The sequence below is a fragment of the Arachis ipaensis genome, chromosome B05 (assembly GCF_000816755.2).
Source record: "Arachis ipaensis cultivar K30076 chromosome B05, Araip1.1, whole genome shotgun sequence".
Lineage (NCBI taxonomy): Eukaryota > Viridiplantae > Streptophyta > Magnoliopsida > Fabales > Fabaceae > Arachis > Arachis ipaensis.
The window spans coordinates 80,820,256-80,841,410 of NC_029789.2; positions in this window are offsets into that span (position 1 = coordinate 80,820,256).

A 21,155-nucleotide genomic window follows, 5' to 3' on the forward strand; every position below is an offset into this window, starting at 1 on the left:
TATCTATGGATACGAACCCACTCCATTGTGGGTTATTACTTGACGATAATTTTGGTGCGCTTGCCAAAAGAACGGATTAATCATTTTTATATATGGGGAGTGAATTTCGGTCATCATAGCACCTCACCACCTCTGTTTTACATCCTAGGTAGCTCTGTGTGGTAGGGTATTACATTTTTCACACTCAGCATGTTCCTGAAGTACAGTCAGTGGAGACAGTGACTTACATGTTGGAGGGAAATGCTCGGCATTGGTGGCAGGAGCTGTGTCATACCTTGTAACTAGAATTAAAGGATATCCCTTGAAATAGGTCCAAGACGGAGTTTTATAGAAAATATTTCTCACAAGCAGTTCACACTAAAAAGTAGTTGGAGCTAACGCAGCTGAAACAGAAAGATATGTCCGTTGCTGAGTATACCCGTGGGCTTAACAACTTGTGCCATTTTTCAAAGACTTGTCAAGGAAATCTAGCCAATTATAATGTTGGGCTTGTATTCAGTACGAGAGGGGACTTAGAATAGATATCTTTAATTTTGTATATCAACAAAGAATAAAGAGTTTCACTGAGATGGTTAACAAGAGCCATTTCGCAGAAGATTACTCCATGAAGTGGGCACTGCTACAGATGAGCTGCACAGGGCTGGACTAGGTTTATGCTTTTGATGTAGGGGACTGGGGCATATGTCAAAGGATTGTTTGCGAGGGGGAGTGATGTGTATTTTTGGAAAACGAAAAACAAATCCCAAACACACAAAACTAACCGGCAAGTGCACCGGGTCGCATCAAGTAGTAAAACTCACGTGAGTGAGGTCGATCCCACGAGGATTGATGGATCAAGCAACTTTAGTGGGTGATTAGTTTAGTCAAGCTAACATTGAGTGATTTGAGTGACAATTGAAGCCAACAGAATGTAAACTTGCAGGAATTATAAAGTGCAGAAAGTAAAATTGCAAGTAACTTAAAGAGCAAGAAAGTAAAATAGCTAAAACTTAAATTGCAAGAAATGTAAATTGCATGAAATTAAAGGGGAGTGGATGCTGGAAATTAAAAGAAAGCAGTAGATCAAGTAACTGGAAAGTTAAATTGCAAGAAGAATAAAGGAAATTGGGTACTGGGATTCATGAAATCAAACACGGAAGTGTAAATAACAATCAAACAGAGAAGTAAAAGATGCAGCAGGTTCAACAGATTTGGAAAATCACTTTAAAATTAAAACAGAGAGCAGCTTGGCTCAATTTCAAAATCTCAATGAGAAATTGAAGATCTCATGGGCTCAATGAGACTAGAAAAAAAGTCTAGATCTCAAGTCCTTCCTTGATCCAATAAAGAACAATTTGCAAAAGAAATGAAGATGAAAGCAGTAAACAGAGTGTTGAATTCAATCCTTAATTCACTGAATTGATTGCTCTTGACCTTGAGAAATATTTAAGCTTTGAACCGGACCATGAACCAAAAAAAGTTTGAGTCAAAGTTTGAGGCAAACTTTGACTCAAGCTTTTTGTAGTAGCTTGCTCTTTTTGCTGTCATCCACGTTTGGCTTAAAGTTTGACGTCAAACTTTAGCTCAAACGTGGATCCTCCCTTGCATGTCTTGTGGCACTACTTTGTCCTCTTGTCAACGTTGCCAATTTTATGCCAACTATAGACTATTATATATGGTTGGAAAGCTCTGAATGTCAGATTTCTAACCCACTTGGAATCACCTCAATTGGACATCTACAACTCAAGTTATGCTCCTTTGAAGAGGACAAGGTCGCTGGCTTTGGTGTGCAGCGTTTGAGGCGACGTTTGCCTCAAACGTGGTCGAAAATGCCAGATTTTGGAGACTCAAACACATTGTTCACCCCATACTATTATACATTGTTGGAAAGCCCTGAATGTCTACTTTTCAATGCCGTTGGAAGCGCATCATTTGAGCTCGAGTTATACTCCGTCGAAGGTGCAGAGGTCAGTTGGCCTCACTGCAAGTTGCCACCATGTTCGTTTATGCACATTTTGGGGCAGTTTTCTCCCTCAATTTTAGTGTCCACCATGCAGTGCCATATATGCTTGGAAAGCTCTCGATTCCTACTTTCCATTTCTTTTTGAATCACCTCATTTGGAGCTCTGTAGCTTAAGTTATTCATGTTGGAAGTATACCCCTTCAGGCTGTTGTGGCGTGTGGCGCCAACGTTTGCCAAAAAGCTTGAGGCAAACGTTGGCGCAAGATTTTTCCTCCAGGGTGTGCAAGTGTGGCGCCAACGTTTGCCAAAAAGCTTGAGGCAAACGTTGGCGCAAGCTTTTCTCCTCCAGGGTGTTTTCAATTCTTCCAAAAGTTTGAGCTAAAGTTTGAGGCAAACTTTGGCTCAAGCTTTTTTCCTCTAGGGGGTTTTCAACTCTTCCAAAAGTTTGAGCTAAAGTTTGAGGCGAACTTTGGCTCAAGCTTTTTTCCTCTAGGGGGTTTTCAACTCTTCCAAAAGTTTGAGCTAAAGTTTGAGGCAAACGTTGGCTCAAACTTTTTGTTCTCTCTTGCTCCTAGCCATTCCTTCTTTCTTCAACCTTCTTCAAAACTCTTTTCACCTATCATCAATCAATCAAAACAATCAAAGCTATGCTCCAAATCATGAGATTGTGTTTCTTTCATAATATATGACAATTATAGCACAAAATCTCATGAACTTGCATTAATTCATCCATGGTTGATTGAATCAAAGGAAACATGAAATTCTACCCAATTGGCTTACTTAAGGCTCAAGAAAGTGCATAAAACCTATTGAAAACAAAGGAAAAAGCATAGAAAAATATGACATGGTGACATGTCATCAGGGAGCAACAGATGTGGGATGGTCGCAACAGGATCGAAGTAAGTGTGATACCAGACACATAATTGGGATTTGTTCTGTTTAAAGCTAGAACCTCGCATTCGTCTAGATCGCGTTACAGAGTTGAAAGTTAAGGACTGGAAAGATCAAGCATAGCATTGAACCTGGAACCAAACTAAGTGTTGAGGCCAATGAGAGTACTTCTATCCATTTTCTTTAGTAACCGAAATTTTCGAAGGTGGAAATTTTTGTTAGGGGGTAGGATGTAAACCCCGAATAATTAATAAATAATCAACCAATAAATTTATCAACATACAATTCTTATCCCTCTTACAATAATATAATAATATAGGCGAGGGAAACAAAATAATATCTAAACTAAAACGTAACATAAGAAAAACGCCATAAAACTCTTCCGAAGCTTCTTCATCTGTTCTCTGAAAAGATAAAGCTGTAGGGGAGTGAGAACCTAACCATACGGTCTCACCATGGAGTTTCAGAATTGTTATAAGAAGATATTTAATAAGAAAATTGTTTTCAAGCTCAGAGATTATTGTTGTCGTATGAAACCGACGGTTTAACCATCCAATAATTCAAAACCTTTTGAAAAGAAATCAGTTAATTATTCAAAAATCCAAAACACACTTTTCTTATAAAAAAATCTTAAAATTTTTCTAACAGTATGAATGACCAACCTGTTCCAAATATAGGTTCATTAAGTCTATGCTGAACCAGCTTGATAAATCAATCATGGCCTCCGGCGCATCACATAATCAATCATGGCCTCAGGCCCAAACAGCTCAATGACGGGCGAAAAATTGCCGATTAAGAATTTAATATAGAAATAATGTTGCAAGTACAGTTCTTAACCGACGAAAACTCCGCTTATCAATTTAGAAAGAATTGTCACAAATTGAGAATAAATTACCGGGAGTAGAATTCCCTGGTCGTCTCACAACGAGTTGACAAAAGAGTGTTATTTTATTGGTCAGGAATTTTTCGAGAAATTTTAGAGTTGGAGAACAAAAAAATAAATGATTATAAATTAAAGCAATGAAAATAAACAAGAGGTTTTGTGTAATTTAAATAAGGAAGCCTTGACCAGGAGAAGATCAATCGGAAGTTCTATCCTTGTTGAAATTTCCCAAGTGTAATAGTAAGAGGTTATTATTTTTACTTAGTTAACCTTTATCGAATAAAGGAAAGTCTAGTAATTGAGCTAACTCTAATTCACAAGTCCTAATCCTCTCCTATGGAAGTATTAGCGTTAGTGACTGATGAGCGGATAATTTATACGCTTTTTGGCATTGTTTTTAGTATGTTTTTAGTATATTTTAGTTAGTTTTTATTATGTTTTTATTAGTTTTTATTCAAAAATCGTATTTTTGGACTTTACTATGAGTTTGTGTGTTTTTCTGTGATTTCGGGCATTTTCTGGCTGAAATTGAAGGACCTGAGCAAAAATCAGATTCAGAGGCTGAAAAAGGACTGCAGATGCTGTTGGATTCTGACCTTCTTGCACTCGAAGTGAATTTTCTTGAGCTACAGAAGCCCAATTGGCGTGGTCTCAATTTCGTTGGAAAGTATACATCCTGGGCTTTCCAGCAATATATAATAGTCCATAGTTTGCCCGAACTTTGATGGCCCAAATCGGCATTCAAAGTCAGCATAAAAATTCTGGCGTCAAAACGCCAGAACTGGAATAAAAGCTGGAGTTAAACGCCCAAACTGGCACAAAAGCTGGCGTTTAACTCCAAGAAAAGTCTCTACACGTCAAAGCTTCAATGCTCAGCCCAAGCAAGCACCAAGTGGGCACGGAAGTGTATTCTGCATCATTTACTCATTTCTGTAAACCCTAGGCTACTAGTTCTCTATAAATAGGACCTTTTGCTATTGTATTTACACACCTCATGACATTTTTAGACGTTTCATATTGTATCTTTGACGGCATGAGTCTCTAAACTCCTTGGTTGGGGGTGAGGAGCTCTGCTGTGTCTCGATGAATTAATGCAATTACTACTGTTTTCCATTCAATCACGCTTGTTTCTATTCTAAGATATTCACTCACACTTCAACCTGAAGAATGTGATGATCCGTGACACTCATCATCATTCTCATCTATGAACGCGTGCGTGACAACCACTTATGTTCTATCTGCAATAGCTTGAGTGTGTATCTCTTAGCCTCCATTCTGAAAGATCGGAGTCTTCGTGGTATAAGCTAGAATCAATTGGCAGCCATTCCTGAGATCCGGAAAGTCTAAACCTTGTCTGTGGTATTCCGAGTAGGATTTGGGAAGGGATAACTGTGACGAGCTTCAAACTCACGAGTGCTGGGCGTAGTGACAGACGCAAAAGGATCAATGGATCCTATTCCAACATGAGTGAGAACCGACACATGATTAGCCGTGCGGTGACAGCGCATTTGGACTATTTTCACTGAGAGGACGGATGGTAGCCATTGACAACGGTGATCCACCAACATACAGCTTGCCATGGAAGGAACCTTACGTGCGTGAAGAAGAGGACAGTAGGAAAGCAGAGATTCAGAAGACTGAGCATCTCCAAAACCTCAACATGTTCTCCATTACTGCATAACAAGTATTTATTTCATGTTCTTTTACTTTTTACAATTAAAACTAAGAATCATTACTGATATCCTGACTAAGAATTACAAGATAACCATAGCTTGCTTCAAGCCGACAATCTCCGTGGGATCGACCCATACTCACGTAAGGTATTACATGGACGACCCAGTGCACTTGCTGGTTAGTTGTGCGAAATTACAAAAGTGTGATTGTGATTTCATGCACCAAGTTTTTGGTGCCGTTGCCGAGGATTGTTCGAGTTTGGACAACTGACGGTTTATCTTGTTGCTTAGATTAGGAATAATTTATTTTTGTTGGTTTAGAGTCACTAGATTTGAGTCTTTTATTTGAGTTTAGTTTTATATTCTAAGTTTGGTGTCAATTGCATGCTTTTATTTTCTTTCAATTTTTCAAAATTGCATAATCTTAGTTCCTTCTTGATCTTTAAAAATTGTAAGTTTGGTGTCTTCTTTGTGTTTTCCTTTAAATTTTCAAAAATTTGTGTTAGATTTTCTAAAAATTTTAAGTTTGGTGTCCCTTATGATTTTATTTACTTAAAAATTTTTCAAAAATTTCTTCTTAGTGTTCATCCTGATCTTCAAAGTGTTCCTGGTGTTCATCTTGACATTCAAAGTTTACTTGTTTGTTCTCTTGTTTTGATCTAAAATTTCAAAGTTTAGTATCATTTTGTTGTTTTTCTCTTTCTTCATTAAAATTCAAAAATTAAAAAAATATATCTTTTCCTTATTTTACTCATAAATTTCGAAATTTTGCAGAAAATTAGTCAAAGATTTTCTAAATCATATCTTTTTTCTTAGTCAAGTCAAAATTCTACTTTCAAAAATTGATCTTTTCAAATCTTTTTCAAAAATCAAATCATTTTAATTTCTTCAATCATATCTTTTCAATCATATCTTTTTAATAAATTGCAATCATATCTTCTCAATCATATCTTTTTTCAAAATAATTTTCAATCATATCTTTCTGATTGCTAATTCCAAAATCTTTTTAATTAATTAATTAATTTAGTTATCAATTTGCTTTTATTTCATTTTCTTCTAATTTTCAAAACTTTTATTTTATCTTCCATTTATTTTGTTTGGTTACTTTTAATTAAAGAAGATAAAAAAAATTTTAAAAATATAATTTATTTGCAATTCATATCAATTCCCTTTTCTCCATCATGGACTTAAGTGGAAATGAACAGTCCAGAAGGACTCTGGGGTTATATGCTAACCCCATTACAGCTGCATATGGGAGTAGCATCTGTATACCTCCCATCAAAGCAACCAGTTTTGAGCTAAATCCTCAGCTCGTTATCATGGTGCAGCAAAATTGCCAGTATTTCGGTCTTCCATAAGAACCTACTAAGTTTTTGGCACAGTTCTTACAAATTGCTGACACAGTACGTGATAAAGAAGTGGATCAGGATGTCTACAGATTATTACTGTTTCCATTTGCTATAAAAGATCAAGCTAAGAGGTGGTTAAATAACCAACCCACAGCAAGCATAAAAACATGGAGACAGTTATCAGACAAATTTTTGAATCAATTTTACCCTCCAAAAAGGATGACACAGCTAAAAAAAGTAATTTCTGATGCAAAGTATTACTTATAGGATGAACCATATCTCTTTGAGAGATGTGCAGACGGAATGATCCGCAGATGCGTGCCTAGAGAAGAGGCACAGAAGATCCTATGGCATTGCCATGGATCACAGTATGGAGGACATTTCGAAGGTGAGCGAACAGCCACTAAGGTCCTCCAATCTGGGTTCTACTGGCCTACTCTCCACAGAGATGCCAGAGAGTTTGTGCGGAACTGTGACAGTTGCCAAAGAGCTGGCAACTTGCCTCATGGTTATGCCATGCCTCAACAAGGGATCTTAGAGATTGAGTTTGTTTAATGTATGGGGTATTGACTTCATGGGTCCTTTCCCACCATCATACTCAAACACTTACATTCTGGTGGCAGTAGACTAGGTATCTAAATGGATAGAAGCAATTGTCACACCCACTAATGATACTAAGACCGTGCTGAAGTTCCTCCAAAAATATATCTTCAGCAGATTTGGCATCCCAAGAGTACTAATCAGTTACGGGGCACTCATTTCTGCAATAAACAGCTATACTCTGCTATGGTCTGATATAGAATTAGCCACAAAGTAGCAACTCCATATCATCCACAGACAAATGGGCAGGCTAAAGTCTCTAATAGAGAACTAAAAAGAATCCTGGAACGGATTGTAATTGCCCGTAGAAAGGATTGGGCAAAAAGCTTGGATGATGCTCTATGGGCATACAGAACAGCATTCAAGACTCCTATAAGAACCTCTCCATACCATCTTGTATATGGCAAGGCCTGTCATCTGCCCGTGGAACTGGAACATAAGGCCTACTGGGCAACCAGATTCCTAGACCTGGATGCTAAGTTAGCTGGAGAGAAAAGATTGCTCCAACTGAATGAGCTAGAGGAATTCAGACTCAATGCTTTTGAAAATGCAAAAATTTATAAGGAGAAAGAAAAATGGTGGCATGATAAGAAACTATCATCTAGAGTCTTTGAACCAGGACAGAAAGTTCTGCTATTTAACTCTAGGCTCAGACTATTCCTCGGGAAATTGAAATCCTGGTAGAGGGGATCATATGTGATTACAAGTGTGTCACCATATGGATATGTGGAGCTTTAGGATACTGACTCTGACAAAAAGTTCATTGTTAATGGACAGAGAATCAAATATTATCTTAAAAGCAATTTTGAGCAAGAATGCTCAAAACTAAGGCTTGAATAAAGCTCAGTCAAGGTCCAGCTAAAGACAATAAAGAAGCACTTGCTGGGAGGCAACCCAGCGATTAGCAAGTTATTTGTTATTTAACTAATATTTAGGAGTTTGATATAAATTGCCTTCAAGGTTAATCATCCAATTGTAGGAATTCACAGAGTTACAGAAGGATTCAGTGCAAAAAGCAGAGAAAAGGAGCTCACTGGCAAGAAAACGCTAGTAAGGGGTATTTTGGGCGTTAAACGCCAGAATGGATACCATTCTGGGCATTTAACGCCAGAAAATATACCATTTGGGCGTTAAATGCCAGAATGGGTGCCATTCTGGCGTTTAACGCCATACTTGCAGCATCCTGGGCGTTCAGAAAAACGCCCAGTGACAAAGGGTTTCTGGCGTTTAACGCCAGCCAGGGTACCTGGCTGAGCGTTAAACGCCCACAATTGCCAAAATATGGGCGTTAAACGCAAGAATGGATACCATTCTGGGCGTTTAATGCCAGAAAGGTAGGGAGAGAGGATTTTGTTTTCCACTTCAAAATTTTTCAAACTTTCATGTTTTGATTCATAATTTTCTGCGTCAACATGTTACAAATCTTCATCATTCACCTTCAATTTTCAAAAATTCAATAATTTTTTAAATTCTTTTTCAATTTTCTTTCAAATCTTTTCCAAATCTTCTTTAAAAAACTCCATTACCTTCTCAATTTCTTTCCATATCTTTTCCAATTCATCATATCATCTTTTAATTCTTAGATGCATCAACAAATTTTCAGATTTAACTCCTTTGTATCTTTTCCAACTTTAAAATCTCATCTTTTTCATATAATGATTCTATATTTTTCTTTCACCAATCATATCTTTAAATCATATCTTTTTCAAATTTTCGAAATCCCTCCCCTCCACTTATAAATACACATTCGGCCATCCCCATCTCTCCACCATTCGAACTTGCCTCTCCTCCTATCTCTCTCCTTTCCTTTCTTTTGCTTGAGGGCAAGCAAACCTCTAAGTTTGGTGTATTTTTCCGTGATCACTGAGATAAGACTCATTAAGATCATGGCTCTTAAGGGAAAACAAACCAATTCAAGAGGCAAGAAAGAGAATACTCCAAAGAGTCTTTGGAATCAAGAGAGGTTCTTAACCAAACAATATGCAGACCATTACCACAAAATAATGGGTCTGAGGTCAGTGATCCCGGGAGTTAAATTCGATCTGAAAGAAGACGAATATCTGGAGATCCAAGAGCAAATTCGAAACAGATGATGGAAAATTCTAGCTAATTCTGAGACAAAGGTTGGAAGAAACATGGTTCAGGAATTCTACTCAAATCTGTGGCTGACATTTAATTAGAGAATAACTGGAACCGCCTTTCATACCTACCGAACTATGGTCAGAGGGAGGATTATTTACTTCCATCTGGACAAAATAAGAGAGGTCTTCAAACTGCCTCAACTACAAGATGATCCAGAATCCTTTAATAGGAGAATGGTGAGAGTAGATAAGGGGTTGGACCAAGTTCTAAAGGACATATGCCTCCCTGAAACTAAGTGGATAACCAATTCAAAAGGTGTCCCAAACCAACTCAAGAGAGGAGATCTCAAACCAGTCGCAAGAGGCTGGTTGGACTTTATTGGGCGTTCTATACTGCCCACTAGCAATCGCTCTGAGGTCACTGTCAAAAGAGCAGTGATGATTCATTGTATTATGCTGGGAAACGAAGTGGAGATTCATCATCTGATTTTTTGTGAGATTTACACAATTGCAAACAAGAACTCCACTGAAGCCAAACTGGCTTAACCAAGCTTAATTTCACTGCTATGTAAAGATGCTGGGGTGAGGATGGGAGTAGATGAATTCATCCCAATCGAACACCCAATCACCAAGAAGTCAATGGAAGGACAACAAGTGCAAGATAACTCCATCAAAAGGAGGGCGCAGGAGTTCCTCCCAGAAATCCCTGAAATTGACTACTGGACCCGCCTAGAAGCATATGTCACCAAGCTGCAAGAAGCTGTGGATCAACTTAAGGAAGAACAGCAGAATCAAAACTGCATGCTTTGCAAGCTGCTTAAGGAACAGGAGAAGCAGGGGCGTGAGCTACAGGAGCTGAAGCGCCAGAAGCTCTCCCTTGAAGGACCAAACACCCCACAGATGGAAGGAGCATCCACTTCTCAAAATCAAGGTTGTTGAGTCCTAACTCTGTGATAACCTTTATTATTAGGAATCTATTTTAAGAGTCATTTATTTTTTTGTTTTTAATTTTCTGTCTTCTATTATTATTGGTTTGCTCTTATATTTATTTTTGAGTCTTATTTTTATTCCATGATTAATAAAATTTAAAGTCTATGTCTTAAAGCTATGAATATCCTATGAATCCATCACCTTTCTTAAAAAAATGTTTTTAATCACAAAAGAACAAGAAGTACATGATTTCGAGTTCATCCTTGAAATTAGTTTAATTATTTTGATGTGGTGACAATATTTTTTGTTTTCTGAATGAATGCTTGAATAGTGCATATGTCTTTTGAATTTGTTGTTTATGAATGTTAAATTTGTTGTCTCTTGAAAGAATGATGAAAAAGAGAAATGTTATTGATAATCTGAAAAATCATAAAAAATTGATTCTTGAAGCAAGAAAAAGCAGTGAAAAAGAAGAAGCTTGTCAAAAAAAAATTAAAATATTTGGCGAAAAGAAAAAGAAAAAGCCAATAGCCCTTTAAACCAAAAGGCAAGGGTAATAAAAAGGATCCAAGGCTTTGATCATCAGTGGATAGGAGGGCTTAAAGGAATAAAATCCTGGCCTAAGCGGCTAAACCAAGCTGTCCCTAACCATGTGCTTGTGGCGTGAAAGTGTCAAGTGAAAACTTGAGACTGAGTGGTTAAAGTCGTGGTCCAGAGCAAAAAGAGTGTGATTAAGAACCCTGGACACCTCTAATTGGGGGCTCTAGCAAAGCTGAGTCACAATCTGAAAAGGTTCACCCAGTTATGTGTCTGTGGCATTTATGTATCCGGTGGTAATACTGGAAAACAAAGTGCTTAGGGCCACGGCCAAGACTCATAAAGTAACTGTGTTCAAGAATCAACAATACTGAACTAGGAGAATCAATAACGCTATTTAAATTCTGAGTTCCTATGGATGCCAATCATTCTAAACTTCAAAGGATACAATGAGATGCCAAAACTGTTCAGAGGCAAAAAGCTACTAGTCCCGCTCATCTAATCGGAGCTAAGTTTCATTGATAATTAGGAATTTATAGTATATTATCTTCTTTTTATCCTATTTGATTTTTAGTTCCTTGGGGACAAGCAACAATTTAAGTTTGGTGTTGTGATGAGCAGATAATTTATACGCTTTTTGGCATTGTTTTTAGTATGTTTTTAGTATATTTTAGTTAGTTTTTATTATGTTTTTATTAGTTTTTATTCAAAAATTATATTTTTGGACTTTACTATGAGTTTGTGTGTTTTTCTGTGATTTCAGGCATTTTCTGGCTGAAATTGAGGGACATGAGCAAAAATCTGATTCAGAGGCTGAAAAAGGACGGCAGATGCTGTTGGATTCTGACCTCCCTGCACTCAAAGTGAATTTTCTGAAGCTACAGAAACCCAATTGGCACGATTTTAATTGTGTTAGAAAGTAGACATCCTGGGCTTTTCAGTAATATATAATAGTCCATACTTTGCCCGATATTTGTTGGCCCAAATCGGCGTTTCAAGTCAGCATAAAAATTTTGGCGTCAAAACGCCAGAACTAGCATAAAAGCTGGAGTTAAACACCCAAACTGGCACAAAAGCTAGCGTTTAACTCCAAGAAAAGTCTCTACACGTGAAAGCTTCAATGCTCAGCCCAAGCACACACCAAGTGGGCCCGGAAGTGGATTCTGCATCATTTACTCATTTCTGTAAATCCTAGGCTACTAGTTCTCTATAAATAGGACCTTTTGCTATTGTATTTACACACCTCATGACATTTTTACATGTTTCATATTGTATCTTTGACGGCATGAGTCTCTAAACTCTTTGGTTGGGGGTGAGGAGCTCTGCTGTGTCTCGATGAATTAATGCAATTACTACTGTTTTCCATTCAATCACGCTTGTTTCTATTCTAAGATATTCACTCGCACTTCAACCTGAAGAATGTGATGATCCATGACACTCATCATCATTCTCACCTATGAACGCATGCCTGACAACCACTTCTGTTCTATCTGCAATAGCTTGAGTGTGTATCTCTTAGCCTCCATTCTGAAAGATCGGAGTCTTTGTGGTATAAGCTAGAATCAATTGGCGGCCATTCCTGAGATCCAGAAAGTCTAAACCTTGTCTGTGGTATTCCAAGTAGGATCTGGGAAGGGATGACTATGACGAGCTTCAAACTCAAGAGTGTTGGGCGTAGTGACAGACGCAAAAGGATCAATGGATCCTATTCCAACATGAGTGAGAACCGACAGATGATTAGCCGTGCGGTGATAGCGCATTTGGACCATTTTCACTGAGAGGACGGATGGTAGCCATTGACAACGGTGATCCACCAACATACAGCTTGCTATGGAAGGAACCTTGCATGCGTGAAGAAGAAGACAGTAGGAAAGCAGAGATTCAGAAGACTGAGCATCTCCAAAACCTCAACCTGTTCTCCATTACCGCATAACAAGTATTTGTTTCATGTTCTTTTACTTTTTACATTAAAACTAAGAATCATTACTGATATCTTGACTAAGAATTACAAGATAACCATAGCTTGCTTCAAGCCGACAATCTCTGTGGGATCGACCCATACTCACGTAAGGTATTACTTGGACGACCCAGTGCACTTGCTGGTTAGTTGTGCGGAATTGCAAAAGTGTGATTGTGATTTCGTGCACCAGTGACTAGAGAGTTAGCCAAAACTTCCAATTGCAATTTGACACTTGAGTATTCCAACTCAAGGGTCTCTTATTAATCAACTCCAAAGTCAAGTTAAAAGCCTACTCCATTGACATGGATGCCAATTTCGCAGACATGTAAAGGGAAAAGAGAAGAGACATGGTAACTAAAACTAAATTAATAAAAACTAATTTTGAAATAATAAATTAAGGAAAGATGATACTCAAGCCAACAATGAAATTAAATGTAAAAGTAATTCTTGCATTAATACTTTCCAAAATCAAAGATATCCATATGTAATTCTACACAGGGTAAATGGGTGATTAAAAGAGTAAGGAAATAAGGAAACAAACTAGAATGATGGAAACTTCAACGGAGGTAGTAACTCTTCTCAATATCCAAATCAAAAGCATAAAACTAGAAATCTATGAATATGAAGAACCCTAGAGGAAGTAGTATTTTCTTTCTAAGATTCAAAACTAAAACTAAAAACTGTGTAAATGTGAATGTGTGTTGAGTCTCTGCTTGTCCCCTGGCTCTAGTCTGTATTTCTGGGCCAAAAACTGGGCCCAAACTCAGCCCAAAATTGCCTCCAGCGTCTTCTGCACTTTCTGCACGTGGCGCACGTCACACGTACGCGTCATTCACGCATACGCGTCGATGGTCTTCTTATTGATGGTTTAGAATTTCTCTTATAGAAATAATTTCTTCGTTGCAAGTTTAGTCCTAAACCAACAAACAATCCTCCCAATAAAAAATTTGGTTTTGTCACAAGTACAAACCCCAATAAGAATTAATCAATGTATTTAAATCTCAGTCGTCTCACAAGGAATTGCAATGAAGTGATCAATTATTAGCTATGAAGAACAAGAGGTTTGATTGATGAAAGGGGCAAGAAATTAAATGACGAGAAATGTAAATCAAGCAAATAAAGAAAGCAAGTAATAAAGAGAGACATTTATGGCAAGGGTTGAGAATATAGGCTTTCTATCCTAGTCACTAATAACAATGATTAACAAGAATTTGTCCTATTTTGTTATCTCCAATGTTGGAAGAAGGTGTAAGTTATCTTCCATGAGAGAAGGTCAAACAAGACTAGTTAATCTCAATCCAAAAATCCTAATCACTAATGGAATTAGCAAGAGATTAGAGTCAATGGAAATCATATTAACTAACAACTCTAGATTAACAACGTGGGTTGGGTATTCATGACTCAAGATTACCTAATTACTCTTTCCAAGCCAAGAGTGCTCAAAATCTACTCTAACATCCAACCAAGCATTTTGTCAAACACTTGGAAGGCATAAATAGAAAGCATAGTAAAAGTGCAAGAAATATAAATCTATCAACTACCAATTACAAGAAAAGTAAAATTTACAACTCAAATTAACACTGAAAGAACATCAAACATCAAATTTCATTGAATGTAAACCAAATCCAACATGAGCATTCATAAACATGAAAGAAGCATAAAGGTGGAATTAACAAAAGAACTAAGAAGAATTGAAGTATTAGAACAAGGAATTGTAGAGAAAACAAGATGAAATCAAGTAATCAAATCTAGATCAAAGAGAAATTATCCTAATCCTAACCTAATTCTAGAGTGAAGAGGGAGCTTCTCTCTCTAGAAAACTAACTAAAGGCTCATCATGACTAATTAAGTGCTCCCTTGGGCATTATCCCTCCACCCTTGATTGTGATTATTGCCATGAGAGTAGTTGTTTTTGCCTTGAGAAGGGTAGGGTGGACGGTTGTTACAATTCACATTGGCTACGGCAAGGGCATACTCCTCTTGAATTTGGTGGCATTGATCGGTGTAATGTGTGGTGCTAGAGCACAAACCACAAATTCTAGAAGGACCATTGATAAATCACTATTTCATGGTTTATCTTGTGCTCAATTAAGTGGTTTTTATCAACTCTTTACCCACTTATTCATACTATTTGCATGGTTTTACATTTGCCTTCCTAATTATGTGCTTTGATTGAAAACATGCTTCTTTGGCCTTATGTTCCCTATGTTTAAATCCTCTCTTATTACCATTAGATGCCTTGATATGTGTGTTAAGTGATTTCAGAGATTACAGGGCAGGAATGGCTCAGAGAATGGAAAGGAAGCATGCAAAAGTGGAAGGAATACAAGAAGTTGGAGAAATTGATAAGCTGTCCAGCCTGACCTCTTCGCACTCAAACGGCTATAACTTTAGCTACAGAAGTCCAAATGATGCAGTTCTAGTTGTGTTGGAAAGCTAACGTCCAGGGCTTCGCAATGATATATAATTTGCTATACTGGAGTCTGTTCTGACATTCAGCACACTGGAAGCCTGAAAACCTGTTTAAAACTACTCAAGGGCTTTACATGCCTTGTTTGGGATCCCAGAGGCTACTGGAATTACAAACATTGGTGGAGATTCCTGGATGAGTTCAAGCACAAGCCACCATAACAGGGAGCTCACCAGATGTCCAACTTAAGAACTTTAACTAAAAGTGCTAGGTGGGAGACAACCAACCATGATATAATCGTCCCTTTTTCAGTTTTAATTCTAGTCTGTTTTATTTATTTTTAAAGTTTTATTTTATTTTATTGAACCTGGAATTATTCATAACATCTGCATCAGCATCTGCATACTGCATTCTGCATTTTTCAAAAAAAAAAACAAAAACACGCACGCGACGCGGCAGCGTCGCTGACGCGTCCGCGTCACCTGTGCGTTTTTAAGAAAAGAGAATTGAACAGAGAGTCACGCGAGAGCATGGCTGGAGGCGTGCCTTTGGCACAAATTGATCCACGCGACCGCGTCGCTGACGCAGCCGCGTCATTTTGAAATTACACCTCCCACGCGTCCGCGTCACCCACGCGAACGCATGCCCCAAAATCGACGTAAAAAGGGGTGTATGGCAGAGAGTTATGATGGAGCGGGGCTAGAATGGTGCTAGCAGCACAAGCCCCACCACGCGAACGCGTCACCCACGCGTCCGCGTCATATTGGAAATAAGGCCACCCGCGCGATCGCGTCAACCACGCGAACGCGTCACCCTGGAATTTGGCAATAATGAGTTTCAAACAGAGAGTTGTGCGAGCGCGAGGCTGCCCTCGCGCCAGTAGCACAAAACGAGTCACGCATCCGCGTGACCGACGCGACCGCGTCGATTCATATAAGCGCAATTCACGCAAACGCGTATCCCACGCGACCGCGTCGCCTGCGTCACACAACTTATCCAGATCAGCGCCAATTATCTTATCTTTTCTTCTCTAATCCTAACTTCTTCTATCTTTTCTTCTTTCTTTCTTACTTTATTTCTTTCACTTCTCATTCCTTTTCACCTTCATTCTATTCTACTTGCATATTTCCTTTATTGCATTTTTAATTTGTGCATATTTTTATTTTCTTTTTTAAATTTATTATTTTTTTCCATTGGTGTTAAAAATTTTCTTATTCAACTGTTGCATCTTTTCTTGAATTTACTTTGGTGCTTAGTAACTTGTTTTACACTGTGGGATGATGTTAATTATCTGCCAATGCCAATATTTTATGATACTTACACTCCATTTGCATTGACATGAGCTTGTATTGATACTTCCATTACCCACACTCCTCCCCTATATTTCAAATCTTGCACTACTAGTATGCCATGTGCTTCTATTATTTTCTCACGTACATGTTGAAGCTTCCATGTCAATGAGACCCTTTTCATTTGGCATTAACCCAACCATACTTCATTTATTTTCTTATATTTATTTCTGGGTTACTCTTCTTCCCTTTTTCTTTCAGGATGGCCACCTAGAAAGGAACCGGAAGATGTTTACATGGGGAGACAGACAAGTCCATCTGCAAAATCTTCGAAGAAAAGCATCAGTTGGAGCAACCCGTCCACTTGTACATCTCAGCATGCACCGAGGACAGTGCAATCTTTAAGTTTGGGGAGGTCGATACCGATCTCCATGGATTAGTTACTCTTCTATCTCAACACCAATAGTTTATTTTCCTTGTTAGTTATTGCATTTGCATGTTTGATTGCATGATTATTTGATTTTGTGCATATTTTACCACTTGGTTAAAGTAATATTTTCTTTTTCAAGAAACCTTTTAGAGCATTTCACTAATTTGAATAAAATTTAATGTTACACTTGTTTGAAGAAATATTATACTGGAACATTAGAGTTCGAACACACAAAATCTGTGAGATTTTTAAGCCTATTTGAATTAGTTGCATTTTACCAACCAATATTTTATTTTTGGTGTGTGATTTTCTCTCTAAAATTGTGATCTTTGTCTTGCTTAATTCTATATTTCCATTGTTTGATGTATGCATGCACTTATATGATTGAGGCCCTTGTTTTACTGAGTTTACATACCCATATGGCCTTAACCTTTTCAATATCCATTGCAAACCAATTTTGAGCCTATTTTACCCCTTTATTCTTTACTTTAGCTCATCACTAACTCTAAGCGAAAAACAATAATATCCTTAATTTGAATCCTTGGTTAGCTTAGACTAGTGAGAGTGCTTATGATTTAAGTGTGGGAAAAGTGGGTTTGGAAACGTTTGGTTTAAAAAAATTGGGCATTGTATATCTTTATGAAAATATGAAAGAAATGTTTAGGAAATATTCATGCATTCAATAATTTAATCATATGCATTGAAAAAAAAAGAGAAAAGGAAAAAGAAAAAGAGCAAATAAATAAAAAGGGGACAAAATGCCCCAAAGTAGATGGTGAAAGCAATGCATATGTACTGTACTTGAAATTAGAATGCATGAATATATGAAAAACATGCTTAATGGATAGTTAGAGGTGGTATTATGATTACATGGATTGTCTAAAGTTAGGTGGAAAGTTTAAGTTAATTAAGGATTCAGATTTTAGTCCACTTGGCCAAATACAATCCTACCTTGACCCTAACCCCATTACAACCCTTAAAAGACCTCTTGATATGTGTATTTGTGCATCAATTTTTTGTTGATTGGTAGAAGAAAAGCAAGCCTTAGAAAGCAAGGTTAGTAGAGAATTGAGAGATCGAACCTTAAACACCTGAGTGATTAGAGTGTATATACTACCAGTGAGGGTTCGATGCTTAATTCCTTGTTCCCTGCTTTCATGAGCTATTTTCTCTTGCAAGTTTATTTGTACTTCATTTTTTTTATGATTTGAATTAGTGAAATCCAGTTCATGTATGTTCTTGAAAGATTTATTTACTTTTCACCAAGTAGGTAGAAACATTCTGCATATAGTTGCATTCATACAGATAGGTTGCATTTCATACATCCTACCATTCCTCTTCACTTTTATAGCTTCTCTTGAGCTTAGCATGAGGACATGCTATTGTTTAAGTGTGGGGAGGTTGATAAACCACTATTTCATGGTTTATCTTGTGCTCAATTGAGTGGTTTTTATCAACTCTTAACCCACTCATTCATACTATTTGCATGGTTTTACATTTGCCTTCCTAATTATGTGCTTTGATTGAAAACATGCTTCTTTGGCCTTAAGTTCCCTATGTTTAAATCCTCTCTTATTACCATTAGATGCCTTGATATGTGTGTTAAGTGATTTCAAAGATTACAGGGCAGGAATGGCTCAGAGGATAGAAAGGAAGCATGTAAAAGTGGAAGGAATACAAGAAGTTGGAGAAATTGCTAAGTTGTCCAGCCTGACCTCTTCGCACTCAAATGGCTATAACTTTAGCTACAGAGGTCCAAATGATGCGGTTCCAGTTGCGCTGGAAAGCTAACGTCTGGAGCTTCACAATGATATATAATTTGCTATAGCTGCTCTGAAGTTAGGCAACACGAACACGTGAATGACGCGCCCGCATCGCATATGCAAACTTCAATCCACGCTAACGCGTGGATGACACCTCCGCGTCACTCTCCCGCGATCAGTACGTACCAGAAATTGCTGGGGGCGATTTCTGGGGTGTTTTTGAACCAGTTTTCAGCCCAGAATACACAGTTAGAGGCTATAAAGTGGGGGAATCTATTCATTCATAATAACAAGCTCATAATTTATAATTTTAGTTTTAGATGTAGTTTTTAGAGAGAGAGGCTCTCTCCTCTCTCTTAGGATTTAGTTTTAGGATTTAGGATTATTTCTTCTTCATCACAGGTTCAATGTTCCTCTTATTTATTTTCTACTTTTATTATATAATTTTAATTATTATTTATCTTTTCAATTTAGCTTATGCTACATTCATGTTATGATTTTCTTAATTAATATTATTTGAGGTATTTCAGATTTAAGATTGCTTTACTTTATTTATATTGATGCTTTTAATTTAATTTAGATATTTTCTCCCTTTTGGCTTGGGTTAATTAATTGGTAACGCTTGAGTTGTCAAATAAAGCAGTGGTTGAAATTGGGAGTTGCTCCAATAACTCTAGTCTTTCCATAGGAATTGACTAGGACCTCAGGATTAAGCTAATTAATCCACTTGATTTACTTTCATAGTTAGAGGTTAACAAAGTGGGATTAAAACCCAATTCTCATCACAATTGATAAGGATAGGACTTCCAATTCTAATACTTTGCCAAGAGTTTATTTTATTATTACTATTTTATTTTTCTTATCATTTAACATACTGGTTCCTTACTTTCAAAACCCCCAATTTACAAGACTCATAACCAATAATAAGAACATACTTCCCTGCAATTCCTTGAGAAGATGACCTGAGGTTTAAATACTTCGGTTATTGATTTTAAAGGGGTTTGTTACTTGTGACAACCAAAACGAGGACTTTTGTTGGTTTAGAAGCTATACTTGCAACGGAAATTTATTCTAAATTCTAGACCACGGAAAAGTTCTCTCTTCAACCTTCAAGTTGAGCAACTTGGGATGGGGCTTGGATGGCTTGGATGGAATAAAATGCCTTTTGTTCTTTATGCATCTCCGTAAGGATAGTGGTCATATCCCCAAGCACCTTAGTTAAGCTTGTTTTGGAAGGGGATGCTTCCACTACACCTTTGAGGGGATTGCTCCTTACTATTACATGTTGTGTAGCCTTGGCAACATCAATTATCAAGCTCCAAGCTTCTCCCGCCGTCTTATTTTTAGAATGGGAACCACCACTAGCGGCGGTGAGCAATCTTCTATCTTCCGCACAAAGACCTCCGGTAAATTAACTGATAAGCAAATGAGTGTCTAATCCATGGTGTGGACAAGATTCCAATAGCTTTCTTGGTCCTTTTGCATTATACCTGAGATTTTCTTCCGGATGTAGTCGGTTTTCTCTGACGAAAAGAACTTGTCTAGAAACTCTCTTCTCAAGAAATCTCAATTGGTCACAATCTCATCCGGTTGCGAATAAAACCACGTTTTCGCTTGCCCCTCAAGGGAAAAAGAAAAGGCAAAAACCATAATATCCACCTCATCGGCTCCATGTCTTCGAGCCGTGGAATAAGCAACTTGAAAATCTCTTAGATGTCGGATGGGATCTTGACCCGGAAGCCCATGATACTTGGGGAGTAGATTTATCAAGCTATTCTTTGACTCAAAGTTTGGGTCAAGATTAGGATACCTTTCTTGCAAAGGTTGGAGTATGATATCCGGAGCTCCTTGCTCATGCAAGGTGATTCGGCATGGCTCTGCCATATATGGTTCACTTGTGGAAAGAATAGGAAGTAGCGGACTCCAAGTCACTCTCGGCTCCGTTTAGTGATTCGGTATGCTCCTCAAGAGAGGCCGAAGTACTAGCTGTATAGTCCAACCGCCGTCTAGCTTTCCGAGTGTGTAACAAAGTTCTTTCAATCTCAAGGTCAAGCTCGGCTAAGCTAGAGTTCGGTTGAGACCGAGTCATCAAACTTGGGAGTCATAGCACATGCATAAAAGAAATCTAAACTACAAGCTAAGTATTGAAAGCAAGTAAACTATCTACACTATTCACATATTCACATAACCAATGTCAAGGCATACGTTGCAACCATTCCCCAGCAACAGCGCAAAAAATTTGATAGGTGGACTATCGTCGGTAAAGAATTTCACAAAATATTCACGTTGCAAGTATAGCTCTCAACCGACAAATAATCCTCGTTAAGGAATTTATTGTCACAAAGTTCAACCTCAATAAAAGCAACCGAAGTATTCAAACCTCGGGTCGTCTCACAAGGAATGGGCAAACATGTGCA